Below are 14,621 nucleotides of genomic sequence, written 5' to 3'. Positions count from 1 at the left end.
AAACATTCAGGAGCTAAAACTCTGGGGTTTTATACCCAGGTTTTTTTTCTACTGCCTAATGTGTAGATATTAGGGTCATTAAAAACTAGCAGTTTCAAAAAAAAAAAAAAGGATTAAAGAATCAAACTATTGCATAATTCAGGGAGGAAGAAGTGTATTCTTCCCTCTCCATCATGACTTGCTGTTAAAACCTGCAAGTCTTATATATACGTCCAACTTAAAAACTTAATATTGCCATACATTAATTACAAGCATGAAGTAGCTCACAATATTTCAACTTTTAACTGAATCCCAACAAAATGAGTTTTTTTTTCTTAACTTGAAAAATGATATTGTTAGGTCATTTAAATTGTCTTTAACACCTTTATCACTTCCTTCGTGAAGATCTTTCCCATCTGTCCTGAATCATCTGGCTAACTGATTCTTAAATTATAAGACTCCTAGTAAATAAATATTATAAAATACTTACTCTAGCAGTTTGAGGTGGTACATTTTTCTGATAGTTTGAAAGTCTTTCGTTAGAATCAGTTAAACTTGGAAGCATGAAAAAATCTAATGTATGAGGCAGTGTATCCATTGAATGTACTCAATGTTTTGAGTTTCTCAAAGCAATTTTTTATGACAGCCAATAATAGAATTATATTGTGCAATAAGAGACACCATCCTTCAGAAGTAGATTTGTGTGTCAAGAACAATAATGCTACTAAAAGGGCAAAGTGTAAATCCTGTACTAAATCACAGGGCAAACAAATACATGAACTGCTTAGTCAAGGAAAAAAAATGTTATGAACATAAATTTTCAGTCACTTTACCTAGATTTTAAGTCAATCTATTAGTTTTCTTAAATCTTGCTCGTAAGCAAGTGTTTGTAATCTTGCTTGTACTTGAAAGTGCAGGTTTATCGTTGTGGTGGACTAGGATGTTGGAGCAACTGAATTCCTTTCAAGGCTGTGGTTTCACAATGCAGATGAGCTGAATTAACCATTTCCTGTGACCAGTGGAAGAGGCTCCGTTTCCTTCTTCCTTTCTCCTGGCTGCTTGTTCCCACCATTTGCTTTGAACGTACTGTAGTGCTTGTCTCAGTAAACTGATCCAGGTCACTAAAAATATCAAAAATAATCGTTGAATAGATGGTATGTACACACAGGCTAATGTATAAATGCATTAAATCACAGTTATGTTGTGATCAGTTATTGTCAGCACTGGTACAAGAGAGAGCAGGCAAGAGGCTGAGAGTGACAGCAGAGAAGGGGAAAGAGAAGTGAAGTCTTCCCATTTCAGTATCAGTGAGCTGTTTACTCAGTTTAGTTGTATTGTGATGCTGTACCCCAAGCGACATGTTTTGAATTTTGTTCTCTGGCTATTTACCAGATGAACAGAACAGTGAAATGAAAGGTAAGATCTCTGCAGTGCAGTAGTGTTGTTACTTCAGAGATAACAGTTATGTCTCACCATTTTTTACATCTTTTTTGGGAATCTAGTAATATTTTGTATTTTCCCTGAAGCGGGAGCAAGGAAGGGATTTTGTTTTTGGTAAAACTTGTGGTCTTTGAGGAAGTCTTGAGAAGCAAATATAAAAGAACTTGGGACCAAAAAAAGGAAGGACAAAGAATACCAAATTATAGGATTTTTAATAAATCAATATAATGTTTAGGTAAAGGTCACCACTTTGCTGTCACTCTTTTCGTTTTTCAGTATTGCACTCCTCCTAATTTCTGCCCATTATTCCCTCATCCTCTAAGATTTGTACTGTAATTTAGCCTGGTTCTTCAATAGTGCAAATACAATTAAGACTTTTTTTTAATTGCCATGTCTTTGCTTTGCTCAGCAGCAGAATTCTATTTGTGTGTGAGGGGATTATAGCTCTAAAACTACTATTTTAATGGATTCCAACTTTAACAGGAAACAATAGTTCATCTAGTCTAGACTCATGTTTATTGCAGACACTGTATTTCACTTACATACCCTTTCATCTACTTTAAGTTTGACCAAAGGATTTCAGCTTTCACATGACTAAACTATTGCTTACCATAGACAGAGAATGGGGGAAACTGAGGCTTCAGTTCTGTGTAGCTGAAGCTCATCTAACTCCAGGGGCTGCCATAATCCTGCCTTCCCTGCTGCTGCCTCTCTTGTGTTGGCTCTGGTATTTGTCTGATTCTGTGCTGAGCCGTTTCAGTATGCTAACTCAGCAGGAAGCTGTTTGCTTTTCTCTCTCTCTCTCTTTTTTTTTTTTTGCCAGGGTACTTTTCTGTTAGTTTAGCGCACTGAAACAAGCGCAGTGCAGGGCCAGATAAGCACTGGAACCAGCACAAGAATTTTGCCAGAAATGTGTAACTTGCAGGAAGGATGTAATCAGTTATATCAGTTTAGGTTGCTGGGACTTTCAGCCTGAAAAAAACTCCAGGGTGGAGAATGAGTGTGGTGAGAATGTCTAGAAAATTTTAGTATGTGGTCTGTGTCCCAGGTGGCAGGGAAGAGCAACTTCCCTGCCCTCCAAAATGAAAACAAGGAAACCGTACAGTGCCCAAGGTCTGTGCCAGGCTGGTCTAGGAGAATTTTCCGATTCCAAATCCCATGGGTTGACCCCATGCACATGAGCATGGTGCATTAGCTAGCATCTAATAAAGGGAATTGGAAACATTTTCAGTCCTTTTTCTCCTCTTCTGGGAGCCAATTTTTGATTCTATAGGGCAAACCCTGTCCTTCCAAAAACCGAAATGTCCTTGGCTAGTTGTGCAGTTCTATTGATCTACAAAGGCGAATAGCTGACAATAGTTGTGAGATTTCATTATAGTTATTAGACCAAAGCCAGTGGACATATTGATATGTGGAAAAAAGTATTGCCTGCCTTGCTCTCATGATCTCTAAAGGAAAGGAACAGGGTGGTTTGAGACTAGCAAAGATTGCCAGAGCCATTAAGTACCTACGTGCGTGCGTGTGTGTGTGTGTATATATAAAAATATATATACACGCACACATACATTTATACATATATACTATATATATTTTAATTTCTCAAAGAAGCTGGGTTAAATTTTAGTTTGGAATAACAGGTACTCTTTAAATTGAGGAGATGCGCTCTGAATGTACATTTACATCAGAAAATCCTTTTCCAACCTCTTTCCTAGTGCAATTTGTCTACTGTACAGTGCTGTACCTATTGGTATTCTAGTGATTATTTGCCTGAAACAGTAAGTTACCTGCTGGCATCTTATCTGCCATATTATTTGGACATATGAGTAAGTACGTGAGCTGACAGCCATCTCTTATAAATCTTTTAAGACAGTATTTATAGTATATGGGTATACTAAATGTTTAGTTTTATTAGAAATAGTCAAAAAGGGTCCTTAAGGTGCAAGTTGCTATTCAGATACATTGACAGAGAAGTGGTTAGGTTTTCCTGCTCTGTATTTAAAAACAGCAAGTTATTGGAAATAAAACAACTGTGTATTATTCTGCAGGTATAATGAATGGGTTAACTACTACTTAGGCTCCAAACAGTTGGACTATATGTGCACTTTAGGAGATTACTGAATTCTTGAAACAGTGTCTTAAAAAACTAAACTGTGAAACTCATCTCTGTATGCAGCTTCATTTCTGCATGCAGCTCTGAATGTCTCAGCATGCCTGATGCCTGATTTCCTTAAATACTCCTTTATTATTCCCAGTTATATAAATTTTGGAAGATTTTAGCTGCAAGTCTGAATTGTGGTTTTCCAGTAGTGGAAATAATCTGTAATGGTTGACCTCCTTTATGCTTCTAAATCGTGTCAGAATCGATGCAATTATTTTAAAACTGTATCACATGGATTGGTGTCTATTCTAGTCCATGTCACTTGGAAACATTTTCGGTTCTTTCTCTCAATAGCTTCTTAGTGTATTAAGGCTAGTCTATCTACCATTTTATTGCCATTTATTACCATTTCAGCAACAGCTTGTTTGATATGGGAACATGCTATGAGAGTCCAAGCTTTACATTTGAAACAAATTGGTTTCGTATCCATTTCTTGCAAAAAAAATCCCACAAGCCCAACAAGCAAAAAGGAAAACATAAAAAGGCAATAAAATCCCAAATTCCTGACAGCATCACTTATTTTAAGGTGGTGAAGAACAGTAATATTTGCTTTTGTAACACTTGATAGTAGGTAAAACCATGAACTAGGTTTGAACCAGTTTAAACTGTGAACTACAAACTGCTTCATTTACCCCAGTGGGCTTTTGGGGTCCAGCTATAACAAAGTGGTTTAATTTATGTGTTGGCTAGTGTGCTTTTGCTTGTTTTTAGCTAAATATAAAGAGCTTTTGAACTGATTCACTTTCATGTTTACCAAACTTTTGACTCCTTTGATCTACTTTTTACAGTTGAATGTTTGCATTTACAGTTCAAGTTTATAGTGAGAAAAAAACATTTTATAGTCCATCTAAGCATAGGTGTTTCGCTGAGGGAGGGGGAAGGTCTTCCTGAGGCTACCACCTATTCTTCAGTTTGCTGCCCTCAGAGTTCTGAAGTGCTGAAAGGTCTTGGCACAAAACTGTAAGCAAGCTTGATCTTGGAGTGTGCATGTACTTACCTGTAGTTTTTCAGAAGCAGGAAAAAGCTTTTGGTCAGCTCTATCTTATTATTTCACAAATGGTATAGAACTTTTTCAAACAGTGAGGTCTTGGCAGCCTCTCTTCCAGTGCTCAGAGAAAAGAGTATCCTGATTACGACTAAATTTCTTTAAATTTCTTTTTTTTCCTTTCCCTGCCCTGCACCAAAGTCATTCAGTCATCCTTCTCGTTCTGTTAAGTATTGGCAGTTTTCTTGCGAGAAAAGGTGCCTTCAAATATATGAAGGAACACAATAATGTGAATGTAGTCATTTAGGGGTGTGTGTGGTTATACTGGAGTACACAAAATCTGATGTGCTGAGGACTTAGAAATACTACCGTGTTTCTAACATCATTTGGAAAACATTTGGTACAAATTCCCTTCCTCTCTCAGGAAGAAAAGCATGCTAAACATAATTTCTGTTTGAAAGCGCATTTTTGAATTTGAAAGTATTTGGTATGTTTAACTCAAATTCTTTCTATACTTTAATTTTCTTTACCCTTTGACTGGAAAAAGGAAATACACTTACCACAGATCACACTCTGCTAAAGTCATTGAGCTTACAGTTGTTACAGTGTAATAAAACACCTCATTTTTAGCTCAGTAAAATGGATTTAAGAAACATGTAAACTTCATTTGATATCACTGTATGTGTCTTTATCTTACACTTTCCCCAGTATGAGCGATGGATTTTTGATTGATCATACTGAAGGAAGTGTGAAATAGACTGTATATAAATTAAGGAAGCTGGGTTTTTTGTTTGTTTGTTTCAATTATAGCTATCTTAAGTGCAAGTTTTAATAAGTTAATTTTCACCTGAAGGTGGTCTTGAGGTGTCTATTTAAAATTTCCACAGTTGTGAAAATCTTAGCTAAGCAGGGTGCTGTGGAAGCACAAATATGTTTGTGTATTGGCCTGCCTACTCAGAAAAGTAGTTTACCCTATGTGTACTTAAGTATTTGCATGTATGGTCCTCACTGATCATAGCACATTGGTTGTGAATAATGTTTTTCTTCAGACAACTCATCTTGGCTCATAAGTAGAGGCTGGGTTTCCTTTCTGTTTCTTGATTTGCGCTGGAACAAGTTATCCATGCTAACATTTCTGTTGCTTTGTTTCATCTCTATACAACTGGGATTTGGATGTATAATTTTAACCTTTATTACCCTTTGAAATCTCTGGAGGAAAAATAGGAATAGGAATTTAGATATGGATGCACAACAATCTTTACTGTAAATTTGAGGGGGGGAAAAAGCAGGTGTCCTATTTAATTTAAGGTCTGTAATAGTTTGAATTTTACTGTGGTTTATTTCTAGTTGAAATCAGTTTCTTGCCTCTAATTTTTCACATTGATAATGCAAAGTGCTGATAGTGTAGTGTTTTTACAAGGATATTTCACTTTGGAAAACAATATACATTATTTTAAATTAAATCTGTTCATTTTTGTCTTTTATCTTAAATGGAAGGAAAGAGAAATAGTTGGCCTTCTGTGCTTGAGAAGAAGAGAATAAGTTCCAGCAATTCTTGCATCCCATAATGAAAAAGAATTGTATTGTTCCAGACTAGCTTGGCAAAACAAATATATAGTGCACAATAAAATCTAGGGATATATATATATGTTATATATATATATAAAAACAATGGGACTTTCCTGCAGCCTTTTGATACAATTATAAGTGAACCCTCTGTCTGCTTTTTGGATATGATTCTCAAAAGTAGTGAAATTCAGTGGAGATTTGTAATTTCTATAACTCAGTTAAAATATCACGTTGCTATGTTCTTTGTTTTGTAACTAATTAGAAATGCAATTGATTTCTTTATACGTAGGAAATATCTCAACATTGAAGATGAGGCAGTATAGATTTTAATGAACAAAGCAAACTGATGGTAACAAAAGTTAGTTTAGTGTGTTACTAACAACTAAATAGCTCAAAATCTTTATGACATATTTAGAGTGCCTTACCTTGTATCAAAAAACACAGACACTAAACACAGTTCATACACCATAATTTCAGGCTCTAATCAGGTAAGTGTTACATATAATTAAGCAAGTTTAATAAATTATGTATTTGCATATTAGGCATTTACTGTAGAGCTTATAAAGCAGGAGGAAAAAAATGAAAATAGTGAGGGGAGATAGAGTAGCAACGTGGACAAGTTATTAAAACAGGCAAGCCTTAAATTAAAGTTAGTGATATCATGCATATATTATTGTATTTTAATCCTTTTGAGCTCTTGCTGTTCTTTATACTTCTCTATTATTTCTCAGTGTATTCTTAATTGTTTACATTCAGTAATTTTAATCCAAAGCTTTATAAAAAGTATCTTTCCATTTCATGTATGTATGTATTATGATGAAAAACTGTATACTTTTTAACAAATTTTACTTCCAGTTTTACTCTAAATTCTTCTATTTCCTACATTATTCCTTGAGGTTTTCAGAGGTCATGAGGGTCATCTTGTTAAAATGTTTTTGTAGGATCAGAGACTGCATTTACTTTTCCCCTGAGTGAGTTACATAATCTGCAGGTATATAGTTGTGCTGAATATGGGCTTTGTTACATGGGGCAAAGCCCTCTTGGATCTCACGTAGTTTTTATATTTAATATAGGATCAAAATTCATGGCTGTGAAAAATTGCGTGTACCTTTCCTCCTTCATTTAGAACATTCAAAACCTCTTTATACTTTTTAGGAGGGGGGAAAAAATCCCTTCCTTCTTTAATATAGGACTTTTGAGGATGGTAGTATATTAAGCAACCAGAGGATATGATTGTGGTATCCTTCTCTTGCTCTCTCTCCATATATATGTGCATATAGCCTAAACTTATAATTACCTACCTAGAATTAAAAACTGTAAATCCATCAGCCAAATAACTATACTGGGTCAGGAATTCAATCTGGAGACAGTGCATCTATGGACTATATGAGAGAAAGGGAGGGATTTACACTATGCTTGTATTACTTTTATTATTAATCTGATTTAGCACATACAGGTGTTCTCAATTATTATTTCAGAAGGGGAAATGACAGGAAAAAAGGAAGGGGAAGTTCAGTGGTACATGTTTATTTTAGTCCACATTCTTATTTTAAAAGATACCGACAGTCCAGGAGGGATGACAGGCTTCAGATTTGGACACTCCCATATACTTCTGATCTGCATGTGTATGTTGTGCCTTTCTATTTTAAGTAAGGCTTTTATAAGTTTTGCTTTTTGTTTTATTTAGAAGAATTCAACTAGTAGGAATAGTTGGAAGAGTGGTACAATGTGTGTTAATATAGTCCCATTTTTCCCTCTCAAATATTCATTCATATGATGGTTTGTTTTCCTGGCAGATATAGATACGATCTGTTTTTGAAGAACAATCAGATTGATATTTTTTTTCCCCCCATCCTTCCAAAAGCAAAGGAACCCTTTCCTATTAAGAAATTTCCTCCAGCCTCCCAGTTATTTAAAATGGTCCCAGTTGCTAAGAAGTTAATTTTTTAAGTTGATGCGTTTTAGATGTCTGAAATGTTTCTACCAGTTATTTTCCCAGTAAACTTATCAACATGATACACGTCTGCTGAGGAGGAAGGAAGACTGCATGGGATCAGAAAGTGTTTTTGCTTCCAACAAAATTCATTAAAGGAAGACAATACTATTCCTGAATGTTGAAGCAGGCTAGATACAGTTTCTTACTAGCTTTTTGTTCCTTCTCCTGCTGCTAACTTTTTGCATGTAGAGAAGATTAATGCAACAATTTTGTGGATCACAAAAGAAGCAGAGAACTCATTATTTTGCCTTCCTGCAGTTAATGTGTAAGGATCTACATAGAAAATGTAGCTCTTATTCTGTTTGTAAGAGAGGTGGGTTGTTCCAGTTCTGTTGATGCTTCATAGTTTTATTTTGTTTTCTTTCTTTCTGGGTCACTTGCTCACTCTTTCTCTTCCCTTTTGTCCATTAAGAGAATGGATTGAGCTGTGGAATATTCCTCTAGCTTTGCTTATGTGATTGTAAAGTAAGAACTAAATGCACTGTTGGTGCTATTTCTCTCTCTGTTCTCCACTCTGGATCCTGTATGGTGTTGACAGGAATGATGATAAACATTCGTTGTCCTTTGACATGAAGAGGCAATCATACACAGTTTACTGTTTTATATTCTCTGCTGCTTGAATTACATCCAGCGAGAGGAAAGATTTTTGCCAAGAATAGAGTAATGCTTGAACTATAGTATTTGTGGCCATAAATACATTTTTTTTCTTGTTTTTAGCTGATTAGTCTTTCTAAAATCTTTTGTTGGTTTAAAACAATGAATCATGGCAATGTCTTTGATAGCTGTTAGGATCATTTGCTCTTGGAACTTCTGCCCTTGTCATTGCCCCCTTCAACAGAAAAATCACTTATGTATGTCTCTTGTGAGACAGATGGAGCCTTATATGTAAATTTACTTAAGATGAATACTTAATATTTGTCATAACTTTATTATAATATCAAACAAAGCTTAATATTGCACAATGAGAGGATGGCAAAGCTCCCCTAGTGCAACTTTGCCTATTTAGGTGAAACTTGATCTAGCCTATCTTGTTCCTGTCACAACTGTGGCCTGTCTTGTTTCTGTAGAACATCTTATCACTGCTCGTCATTCCTGCTTGAATTCGTATGCCAGTAGACCAAAAATACTCCATTTAAGTAGTTTTTCGCTGTAGTTGTTGCATAGAAACTGTTCTAGGTTTTAGCTCTACACAATATATTTAAATTCAGTAGTGTTTACAGCTATCCACATGAAGAATATTTTAAGGATGGTTCTTCAGAATATTATCAAAACATCAAAAGAGAAATCTTGGCTACCAGAAAAGACTGGACTGAACTCTAAAAATTGGAAGGACAGAGTTATAAAAAAGAAGGTGGGATTACTTTGTTTTGTGTTTATTTGCTGTAAAATAAAGCACTGTTTGTTTTCTTTTTGTAAAACCTAACAGTGAATCTTTATAATGGGTTAGAGTGTTTGTATGTGGAATTTTCCCTTGAAGATCATAGAGTATCACCTCATACAGGTTTGTTTTATATATGAAATGTCTAAAACTTGTAAATTTTCCTTGTGTAAGTTCAGTTTAATGTTTTTTATTTTTGATTCAGCCAAAGTGGAGGCCTGAGAACAAAACAGAACAGTTCTTAAATCTGCCATTTAGTGATAAAACTACAGACATAGTACTGGAAGCCGTTATTTTCTATTATGTGCAATTTCCACTCTGATGATGGGAGGAAAACTGTCTCCAGACTGCCTCTTGAATCCCAAAGGATTTATTCTCTTTTCAATTTTTACATTTTTGCCAAGTCAAATAACATTACATCTACGATTGAGCGGTTGGTATTGCCTGAAAGCAATACACCAAACAATCAGTATTTTGTTAATACTTTCCACTCAGTGGGAGAAAGCCACGGCAGTCCCTTCTTATTTTGGCCTATTGAAAGCAAAGGGCAAGAGTAGCAATGATTTCAGTTGCAACTAGACAGATGGAAATCTGTGTGTCTGTAGATTTCATAAGAGTTGCTTCTGGTTTGTAAAATAAAACAGTGAGAAAGCAGTGTTCCAGTGCTGCAAAATTGCCTTTATTAGTTGATGAAAGGCACAGTGTCTTTAGTAAAGATACTTAGTTTAATAGTATTCTTATAGTGTCATAAATGAAAAGACACAAATGTCTGTCTCTTTGTGACCTATAATTTTTTTGATTAGATTATTTCCTATGCGGTAGTTTGGTCAAGCTTTTCTGGAATTCAGTGTGTTTTGGATGACTTTGCTGTAGCGTTGACAAGGTCGAACACAAGACTGTAGAAACATCAGCGCCTCCCTTTCCCTAGCCCTGGCCAAAATATTTTTAATAATATGAGAACACTTAGTTCTCTGATACAAATTCTGTTGGATATTTCCGTCTCATGCAGATTTTGAAGATTGAGTTGTCTTTCAGGAAAATAAACTCAAAACCTCATGCTTAACCTTGTTCTTCTTCAGCTTTGCCTCGTGTTGCCAGAATGAGTGGTCTTTCAAAACAGATTATAATCTAATCCAAATATGCAGAAACTGTGAATGGGACCTTTCCTCATGCTCATCCACAGTAAAAGTATGATATTTTATTTTTTAATCTGTTGTCTGTTCTTTAGTCTTTAAGGCAGTTGCTGTTTGTAGTGTTTTTGTTTGTTTGTTTTTTAATTTCGATGAATACAACTTTTTCTGAATGGGAAGCTGAGATTCTTATGCAATCAAGTGATCTCTGAAGCTGAGTCATTTTGGAGTCATTTTCTTTTGTTTTTAATTTATTGCCAATTCACGTGAGTTTTACAGCACTACAGTACATTGTTCTTCAACAGCATGTCTTCCTTGCATGCTTTGGAAAGTAAAATGTTTAGTAGTAAATATATATTCTTAACTATCCTTAATGAAACAAATAAGTGTCATAGAAAAGCTCTGAGGCTTCTGGGCTGAGATCAGTCTTCTGTTTTACCCTCTGAAATTGGTTGATAGATGGCAAAGACTCATTTGGAATAGTCCTATAACAAATCAGGGAATACCAACTTGCAAGTTTAGAGTACTTGCCTGTGTTTAAGTTGTGAACCCGGTAAGGGTGGCTGGGAAAAGCAGCATCAACTGATGAGAACACAGAGCCCTTCAAGAGTTACCAGTTTCCACCTTTAATAGTAGATGTGCGTTACGAAAGATAGCATATGACCCATGGTCTTTTAGACAATGGAACAAAATGAACTTGCAGAGGAAATCTCAAAACCTTCATCTGGAGAGAATAAAAATCTCTCCCTCTGTATTGTATGTTGCCTAACGAAGAAATCTGCTCAGCGAGAAGTTGGTGCATCTAGAATTATCGCCACACTCAGAAGTCTCTTGCATGGTAACTAGTGTCTTGGCAGTCCTTTGGTAGAATTATTTGCATCAAGGAGCAACAACAAGATCTCTTGCTGTTCCTCCAGGTGTAACAATTTAGGAATCAAGCCAACAGATAATATGATGCAGGGATGTTGAACTCATTCTGTAGCAAGTGCCAAATTACATTTTCTGCTAGCAAACATCACAAGAGGCATGTTTTATAGATTTCTGTAACTTCAGGCTGTGTTCCTTTAGATAATGACATTAAATACTGCATTTAGACAGATTTCCTTTTAAATTAATAGTTTTATTTGTAATGCAACCTCTTTATTAACTTGTCCCTTTTCAGCTATGCTCATTTTCCCCTCTGTAGCCACATGTTAACTTCCAGTCTTTTTAATTAATTTATCCAAATCCCAGCTGCTGCTTGGTTTTAAAGGAACCATTCAAATTTAAAAGACAGCATTCCAATGGTGTGACAAACAGCAAATAGCTTCTGTAAAGATAATGTGTGAAGAGCTGGCTATGGTGTAGCACTGTAGCTTGACAATGACTTCTAATATAACAAAGTATATTTGGAAATCTGGTATAGGATTATAATGTCTAAGTGGTCATGTCACCCCTCTTCTGTCTTAGACCTGTGCTGGAAACTTTCATTTGTTAGGTCAGCTGTTTTTCAGCTGCATTCACATCTTGTTCGTTGCAGCCTGCAGAGCATCCATTTGGGTCTCAGTGGATTGCTGGTGATGCTCACACGTGTGAACTTCTTAGTTGCTGTCGTTTCCATTAGGTATGTTCTAGAGGACGGCAAGTCTCTTACTGAGCTACTGTTATATTTTCACCAATAATCTGCGGACCTGCCTTGCTTAGCTGAATATATTTCGACATGTACTGATAGTTGCTCTTTCTTTAGCGAAAATTGTGGCTTATTCTTGTCATAGAAAGCCTCTCACCTGAAAGAGGAAAAGGCTTCAAATTCCATATCTACAATTGATCTGTAGCTTTTTATATTTTAGTAACAAAGAGCAAGTATCCCTTCAGCAACTAAATATCAAGGTTTTTGAAATAGGCTGAATCCTGTTCGCCTCTTGTCAGACAAAAAAGCTCATTTACTGAAGAAGGACAAAGACAAGAGTCATAGAAGTCCTCAGAGGAAAATTCTGTGGCTGTTGTCTCTGCATGGAACCATGGCATACATATAGGCATAAAAAGTGAAGGAAAGACTTTTTTTTAAAAATTCCTTTTAATGATATGCTTCCAGGTTTTTATAAGAGGAATTAAATACTTTTTTTAAAGTGGCAACTTGTGTGCTTTAGCAAGAGAAGTGGTTTTATGCTCCATTACCAAGTTTGCTGTTACAACTGTTGACCAACAAGACTATTTTTTTTCCGGCTACATTTTCTGTAGCTGGGTTGTCTTGTGCAGAGCTGTATGAATGTGGTTTTTTTCTTTTTTTCTTCTTTTTTTTTCTTTCAGTGATTGCCAAACTGTAAGTTAACACAGCTAGCTTATGGGCTTATCCAAAGAATGCTTTTGTGAGATGAGTATAGTTAAAGTAGATTTAAACAGCAAATTTTCTAATTTGATTAAAATTGACAATATGATGCACAAATAATATTAGCTTGTTTCATTTTTGAGTAAGCTCATAAATGCTCAAGTTTATTGATAGTGAAATTTTGTATTTAATATTTGTTAGCAGCCTTTGGCTGAATTGTCTGACATTTTAGTGTCAAAGTCCTGCTTCCAATTTTGTGAGTTCCTTTGCAGGCCATACGAAGGCAGTAGGCTTCACATATGAAGGTGTAGTAGGAAACATATTATCAGTTTCACTCTTTAAGTAATTACTGATGATTTAGTGAATTCAAGTATTCAATTTGGCAGAAAAGTTCCCCCATTTTATACGTTCTTTGTAAATTGAAGTCTCTGTTGGTTACACTACCTTTGTGCATTTTACCAATGCAGTCAACAGGCGTGACTGGGCTTTAAGTTTTGGTCTGAACTCTAAGTTTGTACAGCTTGGATGTGAGGATGATGTGAGGAAATGTGTTCAGAAATATGGAAATAGTACTCAACTATTTCTCACCTCATACATGGGGAAGGGGAAAAGGTGTTAAAGGGAAGTATCCTCCTAATGAAAATCACTGTAAGCGATAGTAAATTTGCTTTACATTTTGAGGCTTATTTGCAATAAATAAGACTCATGAACACATTGCAAGAAATTCTACAGGAAATCTATTTTTAAAAAGAACAGTTGCATTGTGAAGGTAAATAATCATTGGAATAAAGCATGCTGTTAAATAACTTGTTTATTTGGCTGACTTAACGTTTCATTTTTAATATAGGGAAATGGGATGGTTTAATCTTCTTATGGCAGAACTGTTTCATTACTGTTTTTCTGGTATTTAGTTATAATCAGCATCAGAGATTTATTTGGGATATGTTTGTCCTGAAATCTCTCAGTATAAAGAAAAACTCAGGACTTGACTCAAGAACATATCTTCAGATGCTTTTAATTAAAGCAGTTTTGTGGTTATACTTTCATAGTTTGGTTTCTTTTAAAATGTGATTGCTTAAAGCATCGTTTAATTAAGTCAATGGTCTTGAAAACAGACAGTATTCATACTGCAAATAAAGTTAAATTCTGCTTTAATACTTGAAATAATGTAACTAGAATTTCTGTTGTTGTAGCTGATATAAGATTTACGTAGGGGTATAAATTCCACGCAAGAGAACTTGCATGAGATGACTGATAATTTGCAGCTTTTCTCTATAGTATGCCCAATGCTGCACATAGAATGGTCAGTGTGACTCATCACCAAAGGGGTGATTTTTCACCTCTTAATATTTTTCTTGCATCTCATTTTTTCTAGTCACTTACAAACTTTGATTCAGTCTGAAGTTTTATTTGGTTGATGGGTCTTTGCCACTTCAGTGAAATTTGATTTTTGATATTTCAGTTAAAATTGATTGCTAACGGCATCTAGCAGACTACTGGGACTCTCAGGTTAGCAAATTCAAGGTTGCAGAAGGTTTTGCATTCAAGATGGAATGTGACAACCTTATTAAAACTTCTTGAGAAATACTGAGGTCTTTACTGTTCAAGAGTTTTACTTTGAAGAAGTTTCTTTTCTTTGTTCACTGTTCTCATCCTAGAATTTTAGGCAGCCTTGGAC

General features: G+C 35.4%; 1 protein-coding gene across 1 annotated transcript in view; it reads left to right on the top strand.

The window, feature by feature from the left end:
• PPP1R13B (protein phosphatase 1 regulatory subunit 13B) overlaps positions 1–14,621 on the top strand; it is a 74,947-nt gene that overhangs the window by 4,975 nt on the left and 55,351 nt on the right. The window lies entirely within an intron of this gene.

Source organism: Apteryx mantelli, chromosome 4 (assembly GCF_036417845.1).
Source record: "Apteryx mantelli isolate bAptMan1 chromosome 4, bAptMan1.hap1, whole genome shotgun sequence".
Lineage (NCBI taxonomy): Eukaryota > Metazoa > Chordata > Aves > Apterygiformes > Apterygidae > Apteryx > Apteryx mantelli.
Note: the sequence above shows the minus strand (reverse complement) of the source record. Positions and strands in the feature narration are given on the sequence as shown.